Raw genomic sequence first — 14,298 nt, 5'->3', positions numbered from 1 at the left:
TTGATTGTTCCTATTGTTCTTCACAAGTCTCAGTTTGTTTCGAGATTTATTCTCATGGATGATATTTTTAGAGGTGCATGTGACTCTTGTATGTTTATATCTCCTTCAATAATTTTCCATCCATCTATGGTACATATTCTTTGAAAGGATTGCTTTTGAAAAATCTGATACATTTTTAATATTTATATTTATTTATATGATCCTGAAAGCAAACAGCAAGGTTTTGGATCAGGAATAGAGTATTACCACGTATAGCAATAACTGATTAGTTCTTGAAGTCCTCTTTTTCCCCCTTCAGGGTGATGCAGTCTGGGCCAGATACAAGGGAATTTTTTGCACTACAGAAGAGGAGGCCCAAAACTATGAATGGGGAAGTTTATATAGACTTCACAGTACTCCTCTCTTTCTGAGAAAGGGAGATATATCTTTTTCCCTAATAACTTAAAATCCTTTGGAATGTAAATAAATGGCTCTGGGTTTCATCCTTTAAAATGTAAACAGATACCAAGGGGTTAAATCCTTTAAATCTGAGATCTTTCACAGTCTATTCAAGTATCTTTTAACTTTTGAAAATGTATCCTTTAATCCACCTTCCAGTTTTTTTTTCTGAAAGCCCTAACCATGCAGAAACATGAAAATATTCATTTCTCTACATTCTCCATGAGATCTCTAATCCTTATGTAGGGAAGCTCCAGTTAAGAAAAAAGAGACATACAGCTCTCTATCACAAAATGTTTAAATAATTAAGGAGCAGATCTTTAATATGAAGAGATAAAAGAATAACCAAAAAGAATGAATATTTTGGGTATATGTGGAAAGAGTGAAATAATGTACAAGTTATATTCTTTGTCCAAATGAGATCTTTACTTCCAAGTTTTCCATTTAGGTTGGTAAGCATCCTGTGGTTTTAGATAACAGTTTCTCACATCTCACAGAGATATGACTATCCAAGTGATCTATGTTGGTCCTAATTAAGGATTTGATGATACATGTGGGGTGAGATCCTTCTCTACTTCTCTTCTGCACATCTCTTAGTGTCTTATTAAGATGATTACAATTGTCTCTTCTTTTTACCATTACATCTACTGCCATTATCCATATAGCAAACATAATTTTTGAAAACTCTAATATGATCTTTAAAATATTTAATAATTTTATTTTTAATTAAAATATGTTCTAAACTACTGAATTTAGAATGCAGTTCAAATTTGTTAACTCTCCCTCCTTGATTTGTCCACAGCCTATCTCTCTAGTTTCACCTTTACCTTTGTCTACTTTACTCACTATACTTTAGTCACAGTGGCCTTCTCTGAGATATTTAAATCAACAACAAAACAACACCTTTCCACTTCAAGGCTTCTTATATTAATTTATTTTGCCTGAAATATCCCTTCATATGAGAGCCAGTTTTACTCAACCACCTAAAAATGTCTTCCACTTCTTCTTATCCATCAAGTCTCAACTTGTAGTAGATTTAGTGAATTATCTGCCAACAAAAATTGTGTTTCCCCTTCCAAAACATAAAATTGTCAAAGAGAAGCAGTGCATTTCCCATCTTTCTTGCCATAGAGCCAAGTGGCTAGTTCTTGCCCAGACAATATGAGAAGACATACCATATGACATTTCAAGATCCTCACCCATGCTTCTCCATCCCTTCTGCACTTTCTATATGACAAGAATTAGGGTAGCCCCTAGGTGCCCTGGAAAGTAACATGTCGAAAATGTTAGTGGCTACATCAGAATGGGTTTTCGAATGGTTATATGGACAAGTATGATCTCACCAGCCTGTTTACTTATCAATACTTTTTCATAAATAGAAATCTTCTATTATATCTAACCAGTGTTAATTTTAGGTTTTAAATTTTTATTACAGTTGATATAACCTTACTAATACAAATAAGTACTGACTTCAACAACTTAGATGGCAGAGTAAGTGCCTATAAAGTCTATAGCTCTAGAAGAAGTTTGAGAGCAGAATGTTAGTAGCATGGGTTGTTTGTTATTTATTGCATTTAAGCAGGTATTACACAACAACAATGAACTTGGGCAAGAATTGAATGATTTATGAGCAGAAATAAAAGTGTGAAGAGTTTAGAAAGTTAAACAGTAGAAAACAAGATTTTAAAAAGACATAAGTAACAAAGGTTTATTAATGGTCTGCATGAAACAAAAAACTGTGTTGAAAGATTTAAGTTAAAAATCTTTCCTTCCACTCAAGTGTGTCTCTTCACATGGCTTCAAGGTAGCTGCCATGGGGAGAGATATAGGGGCTTGAAATCTAAGAAATAAATCAGACATGAGAATTATGTATAGGAGAAGTTTTAGGTTGTAGTTATTGGCACCTGGTACTGGCTGGAGGCAAGTAAATCAGAAGCCTACTCTTTTTGAATGACTCGTGTTTTCAAAGAAATGTGAGCCTGGACCAAAGAAGCTTTTGAATGTTCAAGCCTTATAGCAACTCTCTAGTTATCTAATTTGTATAACAAGTAAGGGGTTATGAAATCTGTGCAAGCTTCAAAGAGGATATACTCACCAACAACCTTTTTAGATGTGGCTCTAAAGGAGAATAGATGAACAGCAGAATTTCTCCCAGATAATAGTATCTGGGTAAATAAAGGAATTTTCCTCACCGCCAGAGTGAGGAACTCCACAATAACTACCAATTAGGATTGCTATGGATGAGAGACTGCTGTATGTCTTATATTCTTCCACATTTTGAATGATAGTTTTTATTACTATCCTTGCTCCACCTTATAAAATAGGCATGTGGGATTGGAAGATGTGAGTAGTTGGCCTTTTAGAGCACAGGTCATTAAATTATGAGAAACCACCTCTGGAACTAATGAAGAAAACAGTACATCTCTTATATATCCTGGGCTATGTACTGAATTCAGCAACTGGACTAGATCTTGTGTTGCCTTTTGGGGAGTTGGGTACAGAGTGAGATTTGGTGGTGAGAGAGCTAGATTGTGGGAGAAATGGCTAACTATTGTTACTAGAACAAACGAGTCTGTCTGCCTGTGCACATCTGAGTCCAATGAGATATGTACAGGTTTTGCAGCAAAGGAAGTATAAACCTTAGAGAGTTGCAAGTCCCAGAGACACAAGTGAGCTACTGCCCAAAGACCTGGCCTGCTCAATGGCCTCTAGGGGATAGGTTATATATATAGTGGAAAATTCATTAGTCAGGGAAACTAAAGGAGTTGGAGTTGTGAGTGCTACTGATTGGACAGGGCTGGGGTAATTGATCATTGTGTCCAGTTCTGAAGTCCAGTTCTGGAGTCAGACCAGGCATCATCTCGTCTGGTCCCATGGGAAGGTGGCGAGTGGGGCTGTTCTGCCTCAATGGGTCTGGAGCTGTAACACGCGTGAAGCTAAGATGTTATCCTTAGTTTAACCTAAACTTATTATTCTCATGATCAATAGACATGAGGCTTTATTCTTAAAAAGTTTGATTCTGGCCTGAACCTTATGTCTTAAGGCTTAATGATTAAGGGACTAGGCGAAAGTGGAAGGATGAGGGCAGAAAAAGCAAGCGAGTTACAATGTTGTTATATTAGGCGAAGCTGGAATCAGAGGGAAAAAAAAAAAAGCTATATTAAAGACATGAAGCTTGTGTGCAGTTAAACTGTCCATCAAAAATACATGTTTCTTCTATATCAGTTGTTATAGGAAAGACAAAATTTCTTAGGCCCTCTTGCTCTAGCTGGGCTCCTGTGACCTGTTCTATTTAATGTAAGATGAGTGGATGAGACTTGGGTCACTTCCTAGCCTGGCCCATTAAATGTCCCTGGCCTTCTCTTTCACCCTCCACCATTATTTTTTTCTCCATTTCAGCCAGCTACAGTGCAGACATCTTCCAGAGTGATCTTAGGAGCCATATATTCAAGATGGCAGAGCCTTTTTCAAATTGGTTCTGAAAGACAACGTAAAAGAGGGCTGTTCGGTTGACAAACCTGCCTGTCCCATGTGTTACAAGAGCAAGAACTAGGTTTCTATTGTGTTGGAGTGATTACACCTGCCTGAGTCTATTTGTTACATATTACTTCCTCAGAGAACATTGCTATCCATATGACAACTATGGTAATGCCTAAGCACATAGAAGATGGTCAGTAAATATTTTTTTTGAATGAGCCGATTAATGCATAATTTTTAAAAACATCATTTGAGTTTTGACTTTCAACGTGATATTTCCTTTCCTAAACTTTTACCGGGTAAAGTCGATTCACAATTTAGATGTATTCTTATTCACCCAAACATTTTCGATTTGTTATGTATACTCAGTCAGGTTTTTGTTTCTCTCTCAATTCTCAATACAATAAATCTAAGTTATGGCCTTTTCTAATTTTATTTCCTCTGAGTATTTTCTGAGAACTGTTACTCACATACAGAGACAGACGCACAGACACACACGCACATGCACATGCACACACACATTGTGGAAAGTAGATCCTGGAATTAGTAGGAAAAAAAGTACCTCCTGGCATTGCCAATTCATTCTTTCACCCTCTGAAGAAAATTAATGTCATCTTAAACTACTGATGATGTGATGGTCTTTCTTTTAATATGACAAACACTGAAGGTTGTTGACCTCATTTTGAATACGAGAATTTATTATTTGGTTCTTAACAAAAATATCTAGGCTCTTTCTTAATTTCACTTTTTTTTGGCTCAGGCTAACAATGATTTGGCCACGGGCATTGGAAGAGGATTTTCCTTTTTGTCTTTAGTATTGCGTTCGGTTCAGTATATTTCTAGAGTCTAACTCCTTCACCATATGGGCTTAGAACTCTCCTAAAGAAAAAAAATATATATAAGACATGAACAATACAGTGTATTATTACATAAAGAATTGACTCATTTTAACTTGGAGACTTTGTGAGACTTATTTTTCATCATGGCAAAAATACTCCTTTCAACAGATCTATTTCAAGTCACATACAAACTATCATGTCTTTATCATCAGAGTTTAAATGATGAAAATTGACCATGTGGCCACATTCTTGTAATTCTGAGTTTGAAAAAAAGCAAGTCTCAACTCTTTGATTTTAGTCAGTGTCTCAAATGGTGAAGTTTAGGATAAGGAAGTGGAATATGTGTCAAGAAATTAGAGCTCTTTTGGGGATGTAGAGAATTTTTATTGCACATCATGGACCAGAGATTAATTCTTTGTATGCTTTTTCTGGTGACCCATTTAAAGCTTTTCACTGAATTAGAAACCTTCATTTTAGTACAATCTAATAAAAGCTCCAAAAATATGTGTTTCTAAAAACTTTCATGAAAACAAAAATCATTTTCGTATTTTGTGATAAATATCTTCCAAGAAAAAACAATCACTTTCTTGGTAGGTTGCTAAAGATAATGGAGTCATAGATTTACTTGCAAATTTACTAAATGTGAAAAGTCTAAATTTCAGCTACAGAAAATTCATAGTGAAGTTCTGTGCAACACCTAACATCCAATAGGTGACTAACTTGCCCAGTTTGGGATTGATCATGGTGGCCTTAACATTCTCCTCAGTTTAACTAAACTAGACAGGTTTTTTTCCTGTCTCTAGGCCACTGACTTCTCTTTTCTTAGAGCATTTACTTTGGAAAACTTTCAATTTAAAAATTTTTAAGTGCCCTTTTGAAATGGAAAGCTTCTCATACCTGCTTGATAGTTTCACAACCCAGGCATGTCTTTCAGAGGGACATTGGAGTCATCTCTTTGATATGTAATCATCAAGAAAGATAACATGCTCTCCCAGTTTCTGTAGGAGGATAGGAGCCTAACTTCAATAAACAACAATTAGCAAACACAATGGACTAATCCCTCGACCAATCTCCATCCAATGTCCTCTTGTACTTTCTACAGATTTGCCTCAGAGCACTTTTACCTTTTGTTTTAGTAGAGTTCAATCTCTCCCCTATTGCAGTAGTCTTGAATAAGGTTTTTGTTTGTTTAACTAATCTGATGCAGTTTTCCTTTGACATGCCATCCAATAGGTGACTAACTTGCCCAGATTGATCCCAAGTAAACTGAAACAGTTAGGTGCTGCTTCTTCTTCCTCCTCCTCTGCTTCCTCCTCTTCTTCCTCCTCTTCTTCCTCCTCCTCCTCCTCCTCTTCCTTCTCCTCTTCCTCTTCCTCCTCTTCTTCTTTTTTTTGGACAACCCTTTATCTCATTTATACCATTCAGCAGCCTCTATTTTCCAAAAAAGCAGGAGCTGCCAAAGACCAAATGGCAATTACTTGATAAGGATATGAACACAATGATATCATTGCTGCATTTGCCTTCATTGTTAGATCAATGAAGAATATAGAATGGCTCTTGTTCATTTACTCATTTATTTATTTGTCAATTAATTTATTCATCTGTATATTTAACAAATAGATATCTAGAGCCTCTTTTTTTATTGTTGTTTTTTTTTAACAGCCTAACAAACTTTGCCCCTGCCCGTTAGTGGTTTATAGACTAAAAAAAGAAACAGTAGTGAACTGAAGACAGTCATATATACCTACCTCATCCACACACACAGTTAAAACTGTGGAAAATCCTGTGGATAAATTTAGAGAGTGATATAAGAGAATATAAAGTAGTTTTTGACTATAATTTTCTATCTTCACTTTTTACAATCTTTAAAAAATGTTTACACTCTAGAAGATTTGAAATTTGTTTTTTTATTGTTGTTCTGAATATCATAATGTGATCCAATATATTCTTGTCAATATATCAAATTTTAAAAAGGAAAGAAACTGTAAATCTGCTGAGTAGATAGTATAAATATCTACTATAAAAACAATTTGGCATGTGTTGGAAACAATAAGTAGTATCCTGAATTTCAAAGAATTATTTAAAATATTAAATAATAAATTTCAAATTAATGTTTTAGAATGTGGTGATAAGTCCTTTGTGAGAGATTATCTGATAAGCTAACAGACCTCACATGGCCAAACAGACGGAATTTTGCTACTGACATCAGTTTTTTCTATCCTTCCAGGAAACATAAAGTGATTCTTATTCCATGTAATACAGGAGAAAGGATGATATGGCTATGTCTAAGATTTGTGGATGGAGATTGGACCATATGCCACTTCTATGCCTTTCTTTTGGAGCAACGGAATAGTTCAGTGTGTGTGTGTGTGTGTGTGTGTGTGTGTGTGTGTGTGTGAAACTTTTAGAGTGCTATCTTTAAATGAATATATAGAGCTAGAATTGTTTGTTCTTGCTGTGACTATTAGGGTGGAATTTAGGATGCTTACAAATGACTGAAAAAATGTTTTTCCATAATGTTTTCCAGTTCTCCTATACCAGTGTTTGTTAATCTAGCATGCTTTATTTAACCTCACAGAGATTCTTATGGAGTCACCAGATAGGGTTCGATTAAAAATTTGTGACATACTTCAGCACAGCTATCAGCTAACTGGATGCATGGTTCACAATGAGCAAAATTCCTACATGCCTGAACACTTGTTAGTCAAGTGGCACAAATCTAGGATATAGATATAAAATTGTTATTCGTGTTCATTAAGACTATTTAAATTGCAAATAACAGAAAATTCAACACAAAGTGCTATAACCAACAACCACAAATTAGTTTATTGACTTTTATAACTCAACAGTCCAGAGAAAGGGTGCTTATGTGACTTGGCACAGTGGAATAAGTCACTAGGTTTCTAAATTTTTTCTTATCTCTGTGCTCCTTCTTCCATGGCACTGATGTTCTTTTTCAGTTCTACATGGTGAATGCTGGATCTTCTTTTATGGTGACTGCAGTCCTGCACCTTCTATTATCTCATCAATTCATGCAGAAAAAGAAAGAGGCTACTTCTCTGTGGTCTCCCTGTGGTTTGAACTGGGTTATGGGTCAACCTTAAATTAAATACAAATGCCATAGTGATAAGATGAATTGACTGGATTAAGCCTGTTCAGGCTCACTTCAAAAGCATTGCTACTATACTGTAGGGACAAGTAAACTTCCTCCCTAAGGAAAATCAGACTTCTTTTGATAGAAGAAGGGGGAAATAGATGCTTTGCATTCTAAAGTTGAGAGGCAAACAGTAAAAGTCCTTATATAGTTTATACAAAGACTGATTATTTTGTCAAATAGTCTCTTCCAACATGGCTCATGGACATTGAAATAATATCTTTATAATGTTTCTTTTCTTGCCCACCCTCTTGGTGCTTTCCAGAAAAGATTCTTCTCTTGAGTTTGCTGTACTCCTTCCTTCCAGTTGGCTACTTGTCTTGCCTACTCAAGGCTCTCCAACCTTCCAGCCTCTACCCATTTTAAGATGTGCATCTCAACTCCCCTTTTCATTTATCCACACAATCAGCATTTGATGATCTATCAGGTAGAATCTCAGTAATCCATTATAACTAGACTCCACACCATTATCTAAAGTAAACTACTTTTTGTTTTTTTGAAGACAGGTAGGAACCAGTTTTTATAAACAATAATTGTCTAGTCTCTCCTTCTTGGAAGAGAGGGAATATTTTTAATTAGTCCTGGAAAAATATTCCCTTTTCATCAAAATGAGCAGAATGATTGCTTAAAAATGCTAAAAGAAAAAAGGTGAAATTAATTTGAGTTTAACATGTATTTTCTGTTACAATATTACTAAATTATGTTTTTGGTGAGAAGTGATACAGGGAAAAGAGAAGGCTATGAGTTACAAATTCATGCTAACTCTACTCAATTTTTCTGTTTTCAGATAAGTTAATTAAAGGCTAAGATGATAGTAATAACAGCAAACACATAGAGCATCTACTACATGTCAGGCAATGTTCAAACATGTAATAATTTAATTCTTACAATAGTCCTATTGTAAGAAATAGTTATTATCCACATTTTTAAGGAGAATTATGTCACAAAGAAGCCAGGCAACTTGACCAAGGGCATAACTAACAAGTGGCAGAGTTGGGCTGAGAATTCATTTAGCTTCAAAATCTATGTTCTTGCTTCTAACACTATATACTACTATGAATGAGTAAGTTTCTGAGTTGGTGATATGCCAAAAAATTACTTAGATGAAATGATGGAATATGAGGTCAGAAAGAAGTTTCTATTTATTTTATCCTTTTTAGACTAGATTAGGACCCAAACGGCTTATTCAGGGAGAACCTGAGACTTTTGTCTACTTGTGTAATAATTCTAAGGAATACCAACTATGTGTCCCACTTGGTATTATGAAAGCTAAGATGGGATTATTAAGTTTGAGAATGTGATGGACTTTCAGATCATTTAGCACAATCTCCTATCATTTTTATATCATTTCTGTGCATCTTCCCTAGGGGTTTTATTTATTGTTCTGTGATAATCTAAGTCTTGGTTCAGAATTTTGGGAAACAGGAAGAAAATAAACAGAATTGTTATTTCAATAATTCTTAAAACTTGATAAAAATAATTTCCATAGAAATAAGTAGAAACAAATTAGCCTGCATTATATGCTATTAAAAATGTTGCATTCTCTCTAAAAATATAAATATTAAAATTTTCTACTATTCAACATTTTAAGAACTTGGACAAATGTATTTGGGTTAAGAAAAAAAAGACTGAATGTACATAGAAAAGCATTAAGCTTCATAATTTTTATGAAAAACATCCATTTCTATTAGAAATAGGAAATACTTAAGGGATATATAAAATAAACCCTGCCGTATATATTTTTTAATATATCAGAAACTAATTTTTAGCATATGATAAAATAAGTTATGCATTTTAAAATGTAATTGTTTAAACGATTTCTTTCCTCCAGTTGTAAATGTCTACCTTATTTAAAAGGCGTACCTTCTAAAGTTTTGAAGTTTTATTTTTATATTTGGAAATCAATCTTTAAGTTATATGTTGATAATAAAAAAATTGAATTACATCACTAAGATAGCCAGATGGTTGGATTTATTCCATACTTCCTAACTTCTAAAACCCATAAAATTAAAAGTTCCTGCTACTAAATTTCATATTAATTTTAAATTAGTGTGAGTCTTAGAAATATCCATGGCATCAAATCAACTGAAATTCCTCATCATTTATATAATTCAAAAAGTACATTTATTCTAATTTTTGATTGGATCCATGTGTCTGTAAATGTAAAATATACCACTCTTGTGCCCCTCAAGCTCACCTTCCATTCCTTAGAAATTTTCTCTGTTCGGTGACTGCTGTACTATTGGTCAATAAACACTTTTTTAGAAAAATCAATCTAAGGACTAGAAGTAATCTGCAAGGTTTGTTTATATGTTGGCCCCTTCTTACTAGTGCACATATTATTAAATTAGCACTTCACAAAGCTGACCTAAGCCAAAATAGTGATATAAATGAGGTTGGTCTTGGTTTCTTCTCCTTCATTTTTATTTTGGGTTCTTCTGATTTAGTACCTAATTCTGATACCCAAGATTTTGATGCTGCCATAAGTTGCTCAAAGTTCTCTTTTGTTCCCTTTAACTGGACCCACTCACTCACCCTGGAAGCAGTAATGCCTCACCTCTGTCTTCACCTTGCACCCAGAAGACACACTGAATATTCTTCCATTGCCTGGCTGATTATGGACCACTCCCACCGTCATGGAGGGATGGAGAAATAGCAAACTATTGTCCAGATAATCTTTGAGGGAAAAGGTGTGAATGATTTGAAAATGGACAGATGATGAAAGAAGATGGCATAGAAAGAGTGTGATATACACAGAGATAGTTGGTCTTTGCTTATCCACAGCAAATAATTTGCATAGTAAGTTTTTTTTTCTGCAGTGAGATTTAAATCTAGTTTATTTTCCCACAATCATTGACAGATCCTATTAAATGTTAAAAATCCAGAACCAGTTTGAGAGTTGCAAATGAGAAGGTAGTTGATTAGTTAATTTAAAACAACATTTGGATTCTAAAAGTAATGTTTTTTAAGTTATGTTACTGTGAAATACTGTGGGAAAGCTATGTTTAAATGTTTGAGGCATTTCCTTTTAGTATGACTTCTATACAAGTTTCTACATAGCTAAAATCATGCTGAATATATAACATATATCCTTCTGTTTATGTAACATTTTATTGTGATTAAAAAGGCTCCTCATGGGCTCTGTTATATGTTCATTGGCTCTTGATGTATAACAATTTATTTACCTAATCTGTTTTTGTGTTGTCTTCATTTTTTCTTACAAATAATATTATAATAAACATCTGATAATACATACAAATAGAGTATTTTTAACCAAAAGTCATTTTTTTTTGTTTTTATAGAATTTATGACCAGATAACTCTCTTGAATCCCTTTATCTAAACAGTTGTCAAGCCAGGTCTACTCCACGTCATTCTTACACAATTGGTTTCTTTTGCTCTCAAAATAGGACTTTATCTTTCTTCTTATTTATTTATGAGGCTTAAACCTATCATCTGTCAGACTACTCCTGAATTTCAATTTTGTCATTTAATATTTTAACTATCCCTTTCAGCTTTACACTTTATGCAAAGGTAGTATTTATATATTTTATGTTATTGGACAAATATCTCCTACAGAAAAGAATGAAGGATCAAGCTTTATGTGGAATACTCATAAACACTATGTTCTAGGGTGATCTCTACCCATTTTTACTATCATTTTTGGATTTGACACATCAGCCTGTTGAACATAAACTTATCAAATATGTATTACTCAAGCTTCTCTGAAATAATATCATAACTGACTTATAGAATTTAAATCTCACTGTGTGTATGGTATTTCCTGAGTTGCCAGACTATATAATATTATAATCCCTTCTAGGGGGCAGAAATCCTTTTTTCTCCTTACTCTCGAGCACAAGACTTTAATAAGTGCTCCAAGAATATTTATCGAATGAACGAACATAGATATTAGTTGGAGTGTCCTCAGTTATTTTTAGTGATGCTTTTTTTTTAAAGCTTCACAGAGCCCGTATGTATGCCAGTCTCTAGAATTCAAAGGTCCTCTCCAAATCTTCATACTTTGTTATAATATTTTTTATGAGGATGTAAACAACTAAACTTATTAAAGTGACCTGTGACTCTCTCAAATTTCAAATTCCTCTTCACTCTTTTAGCTCTATCTCATTTTATCTGGGATGACAGAAGTCAAATAGAAGTTGACGAACATGCTTCTCTATGAACCTTTCGATGAGCTCTTCAGACACTGACATTGGTTCTTGCTTGGTCTTATGCTATGGAAAGTTTTATGAGGCTTTATGGTCATCGTAATTTGCTTATGAAATTCAGCTTATCTTGAGCTCTAACTTTCTTAACACTCTTGTAGGGAATTTTATGTGTTATTCTTGATCAGGACATTTTACTTCATATTATTTTAAAATGTGCTCATATGCAGGGCTGATGTGAAACTGCGTTATAGTGGTAAACTGGAGTGGTTGGTTTATTGCTTCTCTTCCAACTGGTAAGTGTTTGTGCCATACTGATTGTTTAATATTTTGAATGTATTCTTGTCTCTTTAAAAGCCAGAGCTCATATAACAGCTTCCTCAGTAGCTATGTTATTCTTTATAGTTGGCACACCTTTTTTTCCTCCCTTCCAGGTCAGTAGCCAGAGTTTTATTTCTTAGAAGCTCACATTTCTCTAAGGCCACCTGAAATAAAAGATCCTTATGTGCTAGGAATTAAGGAAGAACCCCATAATGTCAAAATTTTCTTGTAGTCTTTGAGGGTTAGATCATATTTATATTTACATATGAATTTTCAAAAATTCGATGTAAATATAAATACACATCTGTATTTCTAGAGTCTAGACTTTATGCTTGATAGGCCACTTTTTTATTCAATATTATGAAGGGTAACATACCAGGATGAGTTTCTCTGTGTATTTAGTTTTGGTGCACTTCACTTAAAAAGTTTCCATATTAGTTATGTATAAAATAGCAATTATAAACTTACCTTCTCCAAACTTCCGAAACATTTCTTTTTTTTTAGCCAAATGTTTCTTACTGTAATTAATTAATTCTTATAGAATAACTATACCAACTATCAAACATAATATTAGGATCTTTGGGTTAAAAAAATGAGATGCCACCATTATATTCGTAATCTCACCTTTTATTATGTGTGCTGTGGTTTTTCCAATCAGATAAATAGATTTTTGCCATATTTTTCTTCTGCTCCCTTTTTTACTTATCTATTCCTTTTGAAATAAGTAGGTACCATTTAGAAAGTCCATACCACAAAATATAATGAAATATAAAAAATTATCTACCATCTGGAATTAAGATTGTATGATCATTTGGTTTGATGCATTTGTGGTTCTCAGCTATTGAATATCCATCAAAATCTTTTGAGGAGGCTTGTTTACTTGACTGTTTTTAAATTTTTGGTGCAAGGATTCTACTTCAGATCCACTCACTGAACCAGAATATCAAAAGTAGATGTGCAGTAATAAATGATTTCTTTTAAAAAAAGCTCTGCAGTTGAGTCTCATAACAATCCAGGGATAAGAACCATTGTATATACCCAGTGTGAGAGATTTCAAACTTTATACATTTCTCTACCTCCTTCCCTGTTACTTTCTTCTAGGAATTATTAATGCTCTATTTCCTATCTGTCGTCTCTTAGAATATCTGCTTTTACAGTTTTATTTTTGACTCTTGTGCATGAAAGCCTTTTGAGTTACCTTTGAATATTTCAGTAGTCATATGTTACTCTTCTTTATGGTGGTTTCTATAGATAACGACTGTCTTCATGAATACTTAACCAAAGAAAAGCAATAAAATAAAGTAATTCTCTGCTTAGTTTTATATCTATTTCATATGATTATTCACACGACATCTTTTATTTTTTGGTAGGTAAATATTATGGCTATAGGAATAAAGTTAAAATTGTAAAAAAAATCTGTTAACCTCTTTCAGAATGGTTAAGATTCTGTTAAATAATAAAATATATGTTCCTTTTTATTGTGATGGTAAATAACATACCTTTCTACAATGTGTACTGCAAATTACAAATGCTTTGTGTATCTCTAGTAGAGTATTCTGGATCACGCAGAAGATATTAATAATAATAAATAGTTTCTTTTTCTTAAATTTAGCTTCACACCTATTATTAGATTTGAAATCTAGTGGTTTTAGAATAATACCTTATTCTCAGTGTAGGACATCTTGATCTTGATCTGATGAATGGAATTTGAAACTTGGCTCTGTTAATTAATTAATTAATTAATCTGTTAATTAACATGAATTACATGAATCGAATGCTCAAAGCTTTATCTTTATCAATAGTAAAGAGGTTAATAATAATGATAATACCAATCTCACGTTTTTTTGAGTTTCAGTGGAATAGTATATGTTAAATTATCATACTTATTGCTTGGCAAATGGCAG

Source organism: Pteropus vampyrus, unplaced genomic scaffold (genome assembly GCF_000151845.1).
Source record: "Pteropus vampyrus isolate Shadow unplaced genomic scaffold, Pvam_2.0 Scaffold102, whole genome shotgun sequence".
Classification (NCBI taxonomy): domain Eukaryota; kingdom Metazoa; phylum Chordata; class Mammalia; order Chiroptera; family Pteropodidae; genus Pteropus; species Pteropus vampyrus.
The sequence above is the reverse complement of the archived record's forward strand: the minus strand, read 5'-3'. Positions refer to the sequence as shown.